This window comes from Stegodyphus dumicola, chromosome 4 (assembly GCF_044657685.1).
Source record: "Stegodyphus dumicola isolate Sdum_Otavi_A_Nest chromosome 4, ASM4465768v1".
NCBI lineage: Eukaryota > Metazoa > Arthropoda > Arachnida > Araneae > Eresidae > Stegodyphus > Stegodyphus dumicola.
This window is the reverse complement of record NC_140771.1, coordinates 99,816,708-99,832,612: the sequence shown is the minus strand read 5'-3', so window position 1 is coordinate 99,832,612 and position 15,905 is coordinate 99,816,708.

Below are 15,905 nucleotides of genomic sequence, written 5' to 3'. Positions count from 1 at the left end.
ATTACCACTACAAAAATGGGAAAATTACAGAGTATAAAAATTTTTTGTTAATCTTCTTTGTTTAAAGCTTCAAACAGAACCTGTTAATGTGCAAAAATGGCAAAATTACAGAGCACCAAAAAAGCCTGCTTTCAAATATTTAAGCGGCTTCTGTTAGGTTTTAATTCTACACATACTTGAATTTTTTTTTTTAATTTAGCAGCTCATTGGGCTCATTTTTTGTCCAATTTGTTCCTTTGTTATTTAAAACACTTTTTAACTACATTATAATATATATATATATATATGTAATAATAAAATTCCATAGTCAAAAATACACTTAAAATTCTAACTGTATGTTCTTTTCATTTTTTAATGGCGACGGTCGCTTATTTGAAAGTACGTGGAATTAAATCCACAGCCCCGTAGTCAAGTTGCTTTTCCAGCCTTTTTCTACACGTACAGTTATAGAATGTTCTGGAAATATTTAAAGCGAACTGGAATGGCTTACGAGGCTGACGTCATTTCTTGGAAGCTCCGCCTTTCCAGAGGCTATAAAATGACTCACAAAGTAATATCGAGGTCTTTTTCTTTAATGTAAAGATGAAGTAAACTTCATACAAAAGTTATTAGTAGTTCTTTTTTATCTACTCCGGAGATCTGATTTTTTGTAACTGCTATTTCTCCTGAATAATAATAAATGGATCCTGTTTTTTAAACTTATCGTCTGATATTATGAGCTTCAACTACGTCTATGATTCTTCACCAATCTATTTATTCCGGACAAAAGCTGGTACATCATCATATATATATAAATATATTTTAATATATATATATATATATATATATATCAAATGTTGTATGATCTTAAATCCATTTAGTGCGAATACAAGTTATTATTACTTGCGCAATTGCTGCAAAGTTAGTTAATAATAATTTATTTCCTAAACAGTATTGATTAATTGATTATAGCTTAAAGGTCTCCTAAGCTTAAAGGTATGGATGCACACTTTAAAATAATTCTACTTTAATTAAACTTAGGAGATAATATAATCAATTAATCAATACTGTTTAGGAAATAAATTATATATATATATAATTTATTAATATATATATATATATATATATATTATAATTTAATATAAATATATATATATATATATATATGTAATTTATTAATATATATATATATTATAATTTAATATAAAATATATATATATATATATATATATATATATATATGTTGTATGAACTTAAATCCATTTAGTGCGAATACAAGTTATTATTACTTGCGCAATTGCTGCAAAGTTAGTTAATAATAATTTATTTCCTAAACAGTATTGATTAATTGATTATATTATCTCCTAAGTTTAATTAAAGTAGAATTATTTTAAAAGTGTGCATCCATACTGGTAAGTTATATTTTGAAAGATGTTTTGAAGTAATTTGAAAGCAAAATGTTAATAATGTTTTAACGGGGACTGGAGTTAAATCATCACGAAGAATAATATATCAATTGTAAAAGGAAAAATTAAAACATGTAATTATTGTCATTGATCGGAAATTAGTTGACTTTTCAAGGGGAACAAACCGACTCCCGTTCAATGAACAATAATTGATAAAAATACGTAAATATGAAAGTGTTTCGTCTTTACTCGAGTTATAAGTTAAAGCCAAACCGGCAATTCTAGTCAGGCCAAAAATTTCCGCGAATAGTTGCTACTCAAAGAACTTATACTCATGAAGTATTTTAGTCAATTCAATTTGGAGTAAAAATCAATTACTGTAGAGAAATCCTGTAAAACTCGAGTAACCGTCCCCGACACTATCATCTTTATGTATTTGAGTACTATATTATTTGTAGAAATTAAACATTGGAAATTGTCATTATGAAATCGAATTCAAAGTAAAGTTGAAATAAACATAGAAGATTATAAAAAAGATAAATAATGCAAACTTTGTAAAAACAAATCAAAGAAAACATAAAAATAATATAAAAATAATATAGAAAAAAATATAAATAAGATCAGTGAATGTACATGAAGATATAAAGGCCAGAAAGGTATTAAGTAACTTACATTCTTTCTAGAGGGGGAGTTGGCAAAGTGTTCTCTTCGTGTCTGACTCAGAAGTGTAGGGTGTCCGAAAATTCTTAGCGGCAGTAGGGGCTTTGAATAATATCAGTCGGTAAGACTTGGGTGAAGTAATTTATGGTAGTGGGTGGGACTTGGAATTCTTGAGGGATGTATTTTGTGGAGTTCTTATCTGAGAGACCTTCTGTTAAGATTTTTTTGAAAATACTAGTGAATGGAAATTAATTAATTTCTGGCTAATTGTCGTGTCGCAATGTGGGTGGGACATGGAATTCTTGAGGGATGTATTTTGTGGAGTTCTTATCTGAGAGACCTTCTGTTAAGATTTTTTTGAAAATACTAGTGAATGGAAATTAATTAATTTCTGGCTAATTGTCGTGTCGCAATGATTAAGAATTTAAGAAAGGAAAAAGGCATTTTCACTGTCCAAGAGCTAATAGACAGTCTAAAGGCAGGAAATAGGCCCATTTTTTTAGTAACAGTAGAGTAACAGTATATGTCTGAAGACAATTAGCTTTTTACAATATATACAATTGAGTAATTACACTATATACAAATCTTTCAACTGACAGTCATCCAACTTATACCGCCTTCTCAGGTTTAGGAATAAATTATCATATCCCTATCAGTTAAATGATTTAGAGTGAGTATTTAACGCCTGCTCTTTTAAGGCAATGGTTGATAAATTGAAAGGGAATTAGATTATTTTTGAGAATTTTGATAAGGATCAAAATTTCGCGTTGTAAATCTATTGTATCTGTGCATATAGTTTTAATTCGTTGTATTTGATTAATTATAGTATTGTTAATTACTTTTTTTGGATATGTTGGAGTTCCAATTTATTAATTTGTTAGTATTGAAATTGAAGTTTCTTGTTTTGTCAAAAAGTAAAATTTTTTTGTAGTTAATGATTTGAAGATCTAGAAAGTCTATACTATTTTGTGAATTATTAGTTTTATTAAGTTTAAGACAATTCGGATAAATGTCGGAGTTTTCAATTTTACCAAAATTATTAATTGTAATAAGGTCATCAATATATCTGTAGGTGTGTTTGTAGTAATTTAACTCTTGTGGTTGTAGATTTTTTTGGAAGTTAAGTTCTTTGACAAATAAAAAGATATTACAGATCGAGGTGCTGGAATGTAAGCCCATTGGCAATCCTCTTTCATATTTACGTATTTTTATCAATTATTGTTCATTGAACGGGAGTCGGTTTGTTCCCCTTGAAAAGTCAACTAATTTCCGATCAATGACAATAATTACATGTTTTAATTTTTCCTTTTACAATTGATATATTATTCTTCGTGATGATTTAACTCCAGTCCCCGTTAAAACATTATTAACATTTTGCTTTCAAATTACTTCGAAACATCTTTCAAAATATAACTTACCAGTATGGATGCACACTTTTAAAATAATTCTACTTTAATTAAACTTAGGAGATAATATAATCAATTAATCAATACTGTTTAGGAAATAAATTATATTATATATATATATATATATATATATATATATATATATATCAAAAAACTATGCAAAGTATTTATATGTAAATTTATATGTTTTGTAGCAAAAGTATTTGTATCTAAAAATCACAGTTTTGGAAGCCCTGATGTAGGAACACTGAGACGTAGTAACGCAGAAACACTTAATGCTTAAAGCGTAGAATTCGTAATGACTAACATTTGGCAGTCGAGGCGGTTTTAATTCCATTTTTTATTAAATCTACATTTGTGGCCACAATTCACATTTCCAGAAGAATTTTGATATTAAACGATAAAAGCGATAGATGATTGCAGTGGCGTCTTAACAGGATGAAAGAGTAAGCGAAAGGAGAGTGAGTGTTTCAGTAGTAATTTCAGAGGAAGAAGGGAGGGAGTCAAAAAGTTTTGGTTTACAATTACTTTGAATGCGCAAGAGATATCAGCATTAAGCGTAACGTAAGATCGCATAATTAATTTGAATGACGCAGTTTAGACTTAAGATTTATTTCTAAGATAGAGAGAGGAAGTCGTCAAATTTAATAAAAAATAAAAGAGGTTATAGCCAACTGAAATTAAAAGTTTGCTTTCATATTTTTTATCTTATACAATTTTACAATCGGTTCATTCGACATTCAAAAAGACATTGGACATTTTTTCAAAGGATTTAAGGACATTTAATATTATATTTGGCTTAATTTATTAGTTAGTTTACTTTAAAATTATACTGTTATTGCAATAATTGTAAATTAGTTCTTTAAACAGTATATAATTTATGTATGAGAGAGGTCATGAATAATGACGGCGCATAAGCAAATTTACAGGCTGTGTCCTTGAAGCTACTTTATATCTTTCCTCTTATAAAAAACTTTCCCTTGCTTTGCTAATTCACTAATCCTTTTCTGCCACCCTGCCTTCCCAACCTTTGTTTTGAAGGGGAGGGTAATATGTAAAATATATAAAATACGATAGCGGCTTTAAAAATAATTGGCGACCTCAAAATTAACATTCTAGATTTGGTACACTCCCCCTCTGTTTTCCTAAATTCGAAATCTTTCTACGTTATGTAACGCTGCTGTGAAAAGGCTACTAAAGCTAGTTGTCGCGAGCAATTCAACGGTTGTATAAATGTAATTTCTTTAAAGGTTACATTTTACGGTTTGGCAACATTGTATCGTTTTTCTGTTTTAGAATAAAATACAAAATGCACCATGATTTTGCATTTAGTGGATTGCCTGTTTTATAGTGAATTAATTGGATGGATTGCCCGTATTACTTAATAATAAATTTCTCTTTACGTTTCTTTTAATGAAGTACAAAAATCAGGTAACCCAATTCAAATTGAACAAAATTCAGGTAGAGTCTCGTAACATGGTGACCGTATGACGTGATATTAAAGGTACGTTATTTTGAATTATCTATTATTCTGAAAATGGAATTACTTGTTAAAAAATGCTCTTCTATAAGAGCTAACTTCACAAAGTGTTTTAATGGTTTGAATGTCATATTAAAGGCAGATAATGTTAAAGAAGTGAGCATTAGATCTAACTTTGCTAATTTACGTAGAATTTATTGTCAGCTAACTGAAATAGATCAGGAAATAAGCTCTTTATTATTAGAAGATAAAGACGATAAAAAGTATCAGAACGAGTACGCGATAATACAAGAATATAATGAAAATTTCGTAAAGGCAGAAGTAAACGTAGAAATGTATTTAAATAGAATTCCTAAAACCAAAAGTTCTGTTGATTCCGTTCAAAAACGAAAGTTAAAGTTACCGGAGATCAAACTTTTGAAATTTGGCGGGGAAATCAAAGATCCGCTTGCTTTTTGGAGCCAATTCAAAAGAAAACATCACGATAAAAATATTGCGAAAGAAGATAAATTTCAATATTTAATTCAATATACGACTGAAGGCTCTAGAGCTCAGGATATTGTCGATAGTTACCCACCGACGTGTGAAAATTATGATAAAGCTATTGCATGTTTAAAATCAAGATTCGGCAGGGACGAATTACTAATTGAATTTTATATACGTGAACTTTTAAATCTTGTTGCAAAAAAATGTTGTCGAAGAAAAAAGAAAATTAGACACGTCGAAATTATATGATAAATTAGAATCACATCTAAGAGCGTTGGAGTCCATAGGCTTAATACCCGATACATATTCAGCTATATTTTTCCCTCTTGTAGAATCGTGTTTTCCGGAAGACACTTTTAGAGTTTGGTTAAGAAACCCTATAGTTAACACCAAATTCGATTCTTCTGAAGAAAATGCTTATGGGGGGGGGAAATTAAAAAAATTGTTATTATTCCTGAAATCTGAAGTTGAAGGGGAAGGACGTATTCGTTTATCAAAGGGATTTGTTAGTAAAGAACACAAATTTCAGAAAGAAAAAAAATACAGCGTTCTCTTCCTAGTAATACACCGACGGCAGTAGATCTGTTTCCGGGAACAACAGAGAATAAAAGAAAAGATGTTTGTATATTTTGTGACAAACTGCACGAAAGTAAAAATTGCTTTTCTGCACGTAAACTCAAGTTTCAAGAAGAAAAAGAAATTTTAAGAAACAAAAAGAGCCTGTTTTGTCTGTTTAAAAATTGGACATCGTTATAAATTTTGCAAGTCAAGCATCAAATGCGTTCTTTGCAGTAAAAAAAAATCGATTATGATGTGCCCAGAGCTCCCTGGAAAGGTGACGTACAGGAACTAGAGAAGACGTTGTCGTCTGATGTTAGTTCGTCTAACTTATGCAACTTCTGATGAAATATTGCTTCAAACTTTACAAGTGAAACTGAAGACTAAAGGGAAGGAGCTGCAAGTACGTGTACTCATTGACACTAGCTCACAACATTCTTACATTCTTAAAGAAACAGCTAAGAAACTAGGTTTGAAGCCTACAGAAAAGATAATCTTAATTCACTCTCTATTTGGGGAAATTACTACTGAGAAAAGGACATTATGTTTATGACGTTAACCTGGTATCTTTGAAAGGGGACTTCTCCTGTAACATAAAGGTTCTGGATCAGCAGATCATTTGTGGCAACATTCCTCCGTTGAGAAGAGACCTTTATAAGGAAAAGTTAAGAGAAAATAAAATTTGGCTCACTGACTATGGAGAAGGTTGTCCTGATATTGATCTGTTAATCGGTGGAAAATTATTGTGGTAATATACTTACAGGAAGAATATGTACATTGAAATCCAATTTGATTGCATGTGAAACTTATTTAGGACGGGTTATCATGGGAAACATGTCCGAAGAAAGGTTTGACGAAACTTTATCCCACTTAGTGACATCTTTACAGATTAAAAATTCTTCTGTGGCTGATTTGTGGAAGTTAGATACTATAGGTATAAAGGATCCTACTGAAACAAGAACTAAAGAAGAAACGGAACAGTTCTTCATCATTTTCGAAAAACCGTTCAGAGAAGATGAAAATGGCCGTTATATCGTCAAACTACCTTGGTTAGAGACGGTAAGGGAAAACAAAGATATAGCTGAAAAAAGATGCATAACTACTACTCAGAAACTTCTTAAAGAAGTAAAATACGATGACTAGTTAAGCTGTATTTAAGGAATGGTTACAGGAAACTATCATCGAAGAAGTACCAGATAGTGAATTGGGAAATCCTTGTCATTATTTGCCTCATAGAGATATTTTTAAAGAAAATTCTACTACGTAGGTACGCCCCGTATTTGATGCTTTGTGTAGAAGTAAGAACTCACTTTCGCTCAACGACTATCTAGAAACAGGACCAAATCTTATCGAAAAATTCCTTCATGACTTAGATTTCGTCAGAAAGAAATTGGTGTAGTTTCAGATATAAAAAAGGCCATTTTACAGATATCTGTGGCTTAAGAAGACAACGAGTAATGTTTGGACTTAACGAGCAGCCCATTCTTGCTAGCTGCCCTTCTAGATTACCATTTGGGACAAAATGAAAGCCATCTTCCTGAAACCGTAGAAAGGCTGAGGAATGCATTCTATATGGATAACTGCATAACTTCGGTAACTAATCAAGATGAACTTAAGAAATTCATTTTTGAAGCAAAACGAATTCTGGTTACAGGTTGCTTCGATTTAAGAGGTTGGAACATTCCGGTCTAGCGGGTGAAGAATGTCAAGAAAAACTTGCCCCTGTTCTTGGATTATTGTGGGATAAAACTAGAGATGTTCTGTTTTGTGATCTTGAAAAACTGATTTTAAGCAAAAACCCATTACTAGAGGATATGTTCGTTCGACAGTTCACAGCATCTTCGATTCTATAGGAATTCTGTGTCAAGTTACGATTCGTTTGAAACTATTAATACAGAATAGCTGAAACCTGAAGATTGGTTGGGATGAAACCTGTCCAGAAGATATTCGCCTGGAGTTCAATAAATGGCTTGAGGATTCACATCTGTTGACAGAGATCAAAGTTCTAAGATATGTCCAAAGCAATGTCCCAGAAAAAAAATTGAGTTTTCATACTTTTTGTGATGCGAGCAAGTCCGCCTATAGCGCAATTGTATTTCGACGAAGCGAATGTTAGAAAGGGCTAAAAGTTCATTTGATTGAAGCTAAAAGTAGAGTGGCTCCTTTAAAAAAGATAACGATGCCTCAATTAGAATTGTTAGCATGCTAGATCGGAGCTCGTCTCACTGCAACAGTGAAAGAAGCCATGGATTTAAAGGGAATATCAAGTACCTGTTCGACTGACTCCTCTACCGTTATGTTCTGGATCAGGCACGAAGATAACTGGATAGCATTTGTAAATAATCGAGTGAAGGATGTACACTTGCGCGCCTCCAACCTGCACGCAACAAAGTGGTGACTGCTGAAACTGGGAATTAGACAGAGACTTGAGAAGGGTTTAAGTCCCTTTTTATTCAACTTTACAAGTTACAAATGCGTGCACTTGACGCTCACAAACTACGCCGACCCGGCGGTAAAATAAAAATACGAACTAAAAAGAGATAATAACAAGTAACTAACTACGAGGCTCTCTAAACGTAACTAAATTCACCGCGTTTTACAATACCGCTGATACTTCAGCAAACTCTGAATATTATGTTGAAAGATTAACAATTTGCCTAAGCAAGCCCACAGGCCGAAACGCGTGGTTCTTCAATTTCTGACTAACTACCTCCGCGCTCGTGAAGTAAAAAAAGCACACTTCGAACTCGTTTCCTTTCTATTTAACTCAGAATACTTCCGCTGATAATTTGAATACTTGCGCGTTCTACTAAAAATTTACATACTCTGGCACTGGCAATTCCAGGGGAAAGTATGGCTTGACAGGAAAAAAAGTTTAAACTTAAAATAAATTTTAGTTAAAATAAATGTAAACCCTACATTTGCGGCTGGCCGAATTTGGAAAACTTGGAAGCAGGTCCTTCAAACGACCTGTTGTAAAGTTCTGAACTAACTTTTAAGAGCCTCCTTTACATAAAACAAATCTAATCTCACAAAAGGTAATAAAATTTCTGAGTATACTTAATTAAATCTCTCTTCTTACAGCAACTTTTCCTGGACTTCAGCAATCAATCTTGTTCTTTTCCTTCCAGCATCTGGAAGGAATAAGTATCAGTATCTATCTAAATACATTATAATTTACACTTTCTTGACACTGAATAAATTTTTGTTTTTAAACGATTTATTTTCCTTAGTTACTGCTTACTTCACATTCATTCAAGTATTCAAACATTAATTTAACTTTACCCTGGGTCTCCACCATGTGTGGTGTCAAACGGGAATATTCATGTTTTAGTATTACAACACTTCCCCTAACCACCATGATTTGTTAGAATTCAACGACCAAATAGACAAACATTACTCGTCATTCTACAACTCGATGAGCTACTTTAACATTCTTAACATTCAAGTGTAGGTGGAGAACCCTACAAAACACATTCATTCTAACTTCCCCCTCATTCATCTTTAGACATGCAGGCTTTCGCTCTAAAGCATGATTTTATCTACAGTTTAATACTTAAATTTGACTTCATTGCTTTTGAGCATTTACTTTTAGCATCTAAAATTTTATGCTTCTAGACTAAATTCTACTTTTACATAACTTTCAAGTATTTACGTATATTTACAAAATTCTAATACATATGATTTTTACAATTTACCATAAAATGAATAAGAGAAAAATAAATTTTTACTTTACTCATTCTTCGCCAAGCTGGCGACACTGAAACTAAAATTCTTATTAATACAAGAATACGAAGTTATTTTTATCTTCGGCCAAATTTTGGCTTTAACATAACAGAATTAGTCTTTCGACCAACAGAAACTGCTTGTTCTTAGATTTTATACTGAAAGAAAATAATACTTTTGCCTTAGCTAAATAAGTAAAACAAAACTAAGTCTCAACCGAGACACATTGACTTTCGTCAAAACATAGAACTTCGTATTTACGCATAACATTTTGGAACAAAAAATTTTATAGAAGATTTTAACTTATCTTTGAGTTTTCGATGATTGGAACTCCGTCATTCGTTTCTGGCAGAACTGTTCCCACGTTATAGGTTTCATGGACGTCAATCTTCTCCTTAATGACCTCCGAGTGTCGTCCACATTAATTTTTCCTTTTCGTCCTCTGCATGTTGGCCTCTTGGCGTAGTAGGCGTCGGGTTGCTGTCTTTTTCGTTTTTCCGTGGATGGCTGGTCATGGCATAATCCGGTCTGGAGTCATTCTTGAATTTCTTCTTTTGTTGCTGGTCTTTTCGTTCCTCCTGCTGTCTTTTTATTTTCCGGAACGGCGGCCTTGTTTGCACCTGACTCTCTGTCCCTGGGAGCGTTCTCCTTGATGTATAATTTCTACTGTGATACGTTGTAGGTTTGTAGGTGGTGTTTTCCTCTTTACCAAGGTTTCTTTACGCGGTGGCTTTGCATTCTTGTTTATCTTAAATGCTGGAGTCTGAAAGTTTTCGTTTTTTCTTTTCGGTACCGTCGCCTGGGTTGTAAAAGGGCTAGGTCTCTCTTCAGTTCTCTGCTTCTTGGGTGGTGGAACGGGTGACGTTATTTCTGAACCTTCTACTTCTTTTATGCTTGAGTCCTGCAAGAAACTTTTAAGGATTTCAAAATCATTTGGATTATAGTATTTTTTCACCTGGTCTGGACTTGCTTTACAGATTTCCCGTCTCTCGTTCTTAAGGTACAATAAGACTCCTTTGATTTCCTGAATTACATAGGGGCCTTCAAATTTTGGAGCTAACGTTGCAGTAAAATTTTCTGGGGCACTTGATAAAGAAAATTTCCGCTTCAATACTTTATCCCCAACTTTAAAATCTGCTTCACGGCGTTTTCTATCGTAATATATTTTTTTGCCTATTTCTTGCCGAATCCGAGCTTTTAAGCGCCTGGTCAATAAGTTTTTGCACATCTTTCTGTTTAAATTCTTGCTCTCTTTGTTGCACAAAGAATAATTTATCTAAAGGCGTAATTAACTTTCGGCCTAAAAATAATTCTGCTGGGGTTTTTCCCGTAGTATCGTGATTTTCTGTTCTTAAAGCTTCAGCTAACTCATTTATGTAGCCATCCCAGCGCTTGCGATCTGTGCTAACGTAAGTGCGAATTATTTTTACAATGTTTTTATTAACTCTTTCTGCTATGTTTGCCTGTGGTCTATACGGAACCATTTTGATATGGCGCATGCCAAGTCCAGTGCATATGTTTTCAAATATTTGACTAATGAATTGTTTACCGTTATCACTAATGACTTTTATCAGGTGCACCGTATTTTAAAATGTATCTGTGCAAGAATGCATCTGCGACTGTTTTGGCTGACGCGCGTTTAAGTGGAACAATTTCTGTCCATTTTGAAAAATGATCTACAATTATTAAAAGAAAACGATTTTTATTTAACTCGCTCTAGGGGAAAGGACCAAGAAGATCTATGCCTAAAATTTCATTCCGAAATGTAGCGCGAATGCTATTTAAGTACCCGGACGGGCTGTAATTAATATAATTTATTAACTGACATTGATTGCAGGACCTGACATACGCAGTTACTATTTTGTATAATTGCGAGAAATATACCGCCTCGCGTACCCTTTTTAAAGTCTTTCCGACCCCTAAATGACCCGCTGTTTTCGCGTCGTGTAATTCCTTTAAAATGCTTAATCGAAGCGAGGCTGAGATGGCTGGTTTGAACTCGAGATTTTCGTTTGTTCTTTTCGTATAAAATAATAAATTATCTATTATTTCATAGTTTTCTGCTCTATTTCTTATCGCATCGATATCTGTGTGCTCAAAGCTTTCGGGGTCTTTCAAATATGCATAGATACTTCCAAATTCAGGATCAGCTTTCAGTTCAGCGATAATTGTATCTCTAGAATCTAAAATTTTTGAAGTCAACACAGCGCATTTAAGTTCATTACCTTCATCGTCCAGTTTTATACGAGAAAGTGCATCAGCTACATTGTTTCCTTTACTCGGTTTATATTTTATTATTAGATTATATTCTTGGAGTTTTAAAGCCCATCTTATTAACCTGGGCGTTAGGTTTTTCCTCGAGTAAAGTCTACCAACAGCCGCATGATCCGAAAAGACTGTTACTGGCGCTTTGCCAAAATAAACTCGAAATTTTTGTACAGCCATTAATACGGCTAATGTACAAAATTTGTGTACGAAATTTGTGTACAGCCATTAATACGGCTCTCTGTAGCTGTATAATTAGTTTGTGTGTGATTCAACGTTTTACTAAAAAATTGCAAAGGATGGCTATTTTGCATAAGAACCGCACCCACCGCATAGTCCGACGCATCTTCTGCAATTTCCAGGTTTTCGTCCCCCTCCGGGAATTTCAAAACAGGGGCATTGATGAGGGCTTCTTTTAATCTTTCAAATGCGGTATTTGCTTCCGCTGTCCACGTAAATTTACTTTTCTTTCTTTTAATTACTAACAGTGGTTCAACAATATTAGCGAAATCTTTTATGAATGACCGATAGTAAGAACTTAACCCAAGGAAAGAAGAAAGTTTCTTGGCGTTGTTGGGCGGTGGGAAATTCTTGATTGCTTTTATTTTTGAATCTTGAGTTTCTATACCATTTTGCGAAATTTTATAAGCCAGATATTTAAGTTCTTTGGTTGCGAACTTGCATTTTGAGGCGTTAATTGTAAGAGCGGCCTCTTTTAATAATTTAAAAAAATTCTTCTAGATCTTTAATATGTTGTTCCAACGTACTACTCGTTATAATTATATCATCTAGATAGATTAAAGTCGATTTTCCTAGGACAGGCTTTAGAACAATGTCCATAGTTCTCTGAACGTTGATGGGTCCCCATACAACCCAAAGGGCATGCGTAAAAATGCATAAGTGCCGATTTTGTTATAAACGCGGTTTTATGTATGTCTTCGGGTCTCATAGCTATTTGATAGTAGCCAGACGTTAAGTCCAAAGTAGTCATGTATCTAGTAGATTTCATGTTTCTAATAATTTCCTCTATAACCGGCAAAGGGTAAACTGGGAATTTAGTAATACTATTCAGTTTTCTGTAATCGATAGCAAACCTCCAAGCCCTTTTATCCGAAGGAGGAAACTCGTTCTTTTTCCTACATAGTACGACTGGACTCGCGTACTCACTATTTATGGGCGTTATTATTTTGTTCTTTAACATTTCCTGAATATGTTCTTCGATGATTAGGTTTTTTTGTTTACCATAACGATACGGTTTAGTCCTACAAGGTTTTTGGGCAGTTAACTGTATCTGATGCGTAACTATTTGACAGCTACCAGGCCTTTCTGGAAACAAGTTTGAAAAATTACTCACCACTTGCTGGATGGCTTGACTTTCATGGTCATTCAAATGGCTAAGGTCAACTTGCGGTTGTTCTCCTGGTTCCACCACCCTCTGGTCCATCTCAACACAATATAACTATCCGGAGAATTCAATTTGTCCCTCGCTGCCCTTAAAAACTCCATACCTAAAATAAGAGGATTTTGCAAATGTTTTACTACAAAAATTAATACTTTGAGGCTTTCCTCTTTTACCTGTATGTTTAATGATAATTTCCCGATGCAGTGACAGGTTTTTCCTTGCGCCGCTATAATTTCTGTGTTTTTGTTTTTAAATAATCGTAACCTATAAAAATTCTTTTTTGAAAAATGTCTTACTCATAAAATTACCTTTCGCTCCTGTATCGATGAGGGCTTCTACTGGTACATCGCCAACCAGGACTTGTATAATTGGTAGATGTGAGTTCTTTACGATGACCGTATTTAAATGTCTTTTTGAGGGTTTTTTTAAAACTGCCGGGGTCTGGACCCTCGCTTTCACAGGCCCCTCTACTCGTTTAAAGCTTTCCTTTCAACTTCTGCCTTCTGGGTACGCGGACGTTTGTTTTCGAATTTCCTTTTTGGGCCTTGACCTTCGATGTTCGATGAGTTAGCTTGATAGCTCTTTCCCCCATAAGAGCAATTTGCATTTCTGGTCTGCTCATTTAAAGATTGCCTTCGAGTACTTTGAGAATACGATGCCCCTCTAGCTTTTTCCGCTATTCTGCGATTTTGAAACTTCACCGCCAAGAAGAGCTTCTACAATGTGCTTGGGTTTCTAATTTCGAAGTAGTCTTGAACAGCAGGTAACAATCTTGGTAAGATTATTTCAATAATCTCCGCGTCGGGTTTCTTCCCATACAGCATATCCGTCAGTTTAATTTTTCGCAGAATAAAGTCCGTCAACTCTTCTATATCCCGTTGATAGAAACTATATAGTTCGGCTTCTAGCCTTGCTCGATCTTTCACTATGGGGAAGGCCTTTAATAACGATTTCTTGAAATTTTCAAATGTATATGTCTGGCCTCCAAATTCCCATAATAAAAATTTGCCTATATTCTTCCACCATAGCGCGGCCTGTCCTCTTTGTGCAGATGTGCGATGGCAACTTTTTGTCTTTCAGGCACAAGGTAGAGCTGAAAGTGATTGTCGAGGTTTTCTAGAAATATCGCCACCGAATTTTTTCCGTCGAAATTGACGTTTGGCTTGATTGACGCTCTCAACGTCTGGACCAGGTATCCAAATCCTTCCAATTGGCTTGCCATTTTTTGTTGTTGTCCAGTAACTTCCATCCAATTTTCGGCCATTTCAGTTCGACAAGTGTTCGGGCGCCAATGTACAGTTGCGTGCCTCCAACCTGCACGCAACAAAGTGGTGACTGCTGAAACTGGGAATTAGACAGAGTCTTGAGAAGGGTTTAATTCCGTTTTTATTCAACTTTAGAAGTTACAAATGCGTGCTCTTGACGCTCACAAACTACGCCGACCCGGCGGTAAAATAAAAATACGAATTAAAAAGAGATAATAACAAGTAACTAACTACGAGGCTCTCTAAACGTAACTAACCTCACCGCGTTTTATAATACCGCTAATACTTTAGCAAACTCTGAATATTACGTTGAAAGATTAACAATTTGCCTAGGCAAGCCCACAGGCCGAAACGCGTATTTCTTAAATTTGTGACTAACTACCTCCGCGCTCGTGAAGTAAGAAAAGCACACTTCGAAATCGTTTCCTTTCTATTTAACTTAGAATACTTCTGCTGATAATTTGAATCCTTGCGCGTTCTACTAAAATTTACATACTCTGGCATTGGCATTTCCAGGGGAAAGTAAGGCTTGTCAGGAAAGATAGTTTAAACTTAAAATAAATGTTAGTTAAAATAAATATAAACCCTACAAGGAGATAAGAAATTTAACATAAAAAGAACAATGGAAGCATATTCCAGGAAGCGACAATCCGGCTGATCTCCCATCCACAGGATGTTCCGCTGGAAGTTTGCTGAGATCCAGATGTTGGGAGGTTCCACCGTGGCTTAAACAGCCTGAAGAAAATTGACCCGTATCTGAAATTAAATTAAATATGAAAGACGTTTCTAAAGAGAGAAAAAAAGGGGAATAAGTGCCTTAGCTACCTCAATTGCTCCTAACGAAAAATGGTACTGTCATCGTTTTTCTAAATACTCGAGAATCATTCGTTTGATAGCTTGCATTCAGGGATTCTTTCATAATTCTAGAAATTCTGATCACAAACTGAAGAAAGAATTATCTGTTCAGGAAATAGAAGCTGCTGAGGAAAGGCTTTTCTTAATTGTTCAGAAAAAAATCTTTCCAAAACGGATCTACAAAATCAAAGTTGAAAACTCTTTGCATTTTCACTGATTAAGAAGGTTTAATGAGACTGAAGACAAAAATCCTTCGAAGAGATGATACAGATTATTTCGTGTGTCCCATACTTTTACCTTCTGATCATCAAATTGTAGAAAAGTTAATTTTCGAACCACATACAATACAACAAAATTTAGATAGAGTCTCGTAACACTAGTATTAACCGTTTGAGTCCGGCGTGCGCTTCACGTGCG